We start from the raw sequence: 2,396 nt of genomic DNA on the forward strand, positions 1-2,396 counted from the left end.
GGGGGGGGGGGCGGGCGGAAGGAGCGGCACCTACACCCAAAAAGCCGCAGTGAGGTGCCCTGCCCCCCCAAGCCATGTCACCAGGAGACCTGATCCGGCCCTGGGAAATGTGCAGCTGTTTGTGCAGGAGATTAGCCCCAGGAACCTCCCGTCAGCCTGAACCCCACCTACCCTGGAGGCAGCATCCAGGACAGTCCCTGCTGGTGATCACTGGGGACCAAGTGAACACCATGAGGCATTACCTTATTCCAAAGTACTCAGGGGATGGAGAGGAACACTCTCATCCCTCTGGAAGGGAACCAGGAACCATGACATGAACTGCGGCCAAGCTGCTCAGTCACTATCCATGCCTCAGTTTCCCCACACTTCCTCTTATCCAAAGCCTAGTCAAGAGCAGAGCCATGTCTCCATCACCCTCAGAGCCAGAGGGAACCGCATATTCCTATGAGGAGCCACAGCTGCTTCTTCAGGGCAAACCTGGACACCTCTGTTCCCTGCAGAGGAGAGGCTAGGATGTTTGGAACGTCCCGGGGCAGTACCCGGAGTGGGGAGAGCCAGTGGGGCTGGGCCCAGGCGGTGTTGGGCAGGCAGCAGTAGCTGTTCCCAGCACCAGGATTCTCCACAGCTGCTTCCTGCTGCCCTATCTCACAGGCACATCTGGGGAGCCGGGAGCAGTGCTTCCACTGCCATTGCTTCCTGTGCCAACCCCCCTGCCCTAGCCACCTTTGTCACCACCTCCCCCCATGGCTGGACAGACCCCACCCCTCCCCTCCCCACCCCTGCCACGGTAGCAGCCCCTCTGAGTCCCATCTGCACCCTGAGGGGTCTTTTCCCTCCCGGGACCCTTTTGGGACACCCCCAATGTTACCCTAATGAGCATCACACCCCCATGTTACCGTGAGGCACCCAGGACTGATCAGCTCATGCCATGTGACCCCCATAACCCAGGCCCTGGTGAGGGGTTTTCCTGTGGGTGTCCCCAGCAGGATAGGTGCTGAGGTGCTGCTGTGCCACTACTGGAGGTACACTCACAATTTGGTGCTCAGCCCACCCCTTGCTCTGCTCCCTTCTTCCTCCACCTTTTTGATTCCTCCCTTCCCAAATTGTATCCATCCAAATTGCACCCCTGCAAAAGGAGGAGGAGGATGGGGCTGGAGGTGCAAAGGCTGCAAGTGTGAACGGTTGTGGCTGCTGTGGGTGTGGAGGAACTAGGCTCACTCAGAGGAGCCCGGGCCCGCTGCCACTGCCAGGGTGACAGTGAAGCAACTCCCACAATATCCTCGGGGGGCTGGGGTGTGGCAGCAGGGGGGGCAGTGGGCACCCCAACCTGGCACTGTCTGCCACAGCCTCCCCCCAAACATGGGGTGCTGCAGCCCTGGTATGGTCCAAAGAGGAGAAATAGGCATGGGGAAGAGGAGCCCAACCTGTGTTGTGTGGGGGTCCCCAGAGGAGTTCTGCTGCTCCCTGCAGCCCCTGCTCCCAATTCCTTCCTTTCTCAGCACCCCAAATTCCTCCCCCCAGGTCCTGCTGTGCTGCAGGGTATGGCTTTGCCAGGCTGCCCTTACTATAATCAGAGACTGTTACAACTCATCACACCCCCCACCCTGCATTGCCCAGCCCTAAATCACACCAACCCCAGCAACCCTCCTCCAGAAAACCTGACACACATCCTCAAAACCCTTAAACCTTCCAGATCCTCTCCAAAACCCAACACAAGCCCCTGGCCAAGCCATCCATCCCCACTACCCCCAGAAAGCCACATCACCCACCATCACACAGAAGAGCCCCTCCATGGAAAAACATGGGGGGGATGGGGGGGGGGGGAGGGGAAGATGTTTTATCTTGGCCTCCATCTGCCCCTAATAAGGCAGGTTTATTTTTAGTGGAGGTGAAAGCCAGAGCCACCAGCTCGAGAGCTTTTTCCACTCACATCTGCATTTGTACAATTTGGGTTTCCTGTCGTGGTTTCGGTGCTTTTCAAACCTGCCCAAATTGTTATTTTCTTTGCTCGGCAAAGAGCGACACAGATCACTCCCTCTGTATCCTCAGTATAAATATCTTGCCAGCATCCCTTGCCCAACCTCCCCTCTCTAACCTCTTCATTCATCTGGCCGCTGACATGCTGATATCTTGGAATGGGATCCAAGCCTCCCCCTGGGGCTGGGATGCTGGTGAAATTCCAGATCTGACCAAATAATTCCTGTCCTGGATTGTGCCTTTCCAGCCTCAGTGTGTGATGAGAAGCCACTCTTCAGACCCTGAGTAACTGAGAAACTGAGGTAGGGACAGTGTCAGTGCTGTAGTTTGTGGATGGGGACCCCCCCAGCTTGTTCATGCCCAGGGGCCTTTGGGTTGTGTGGCCCTGCTGGGTTTAAGGAGGAGTGGGAAACAAAGCG

The sequence above is a fragment of the Pyrgilauda ruficollis genome, unplaced genomic scaffold (assembly GCF_017590135.1).
Source record: "Pyrgilauda ruficollis isolate IOZ18807 unplaced genomic scaffold, ASM1759013v1 scaffold162, whole genome shotgun sequence".
Lineage (NCBI taxonomy): Eukaryota > Metazoa > Chordata > Aves > Passeriformes > Passeridae > Pyrgilauda > Pyrgilauda ruficollis.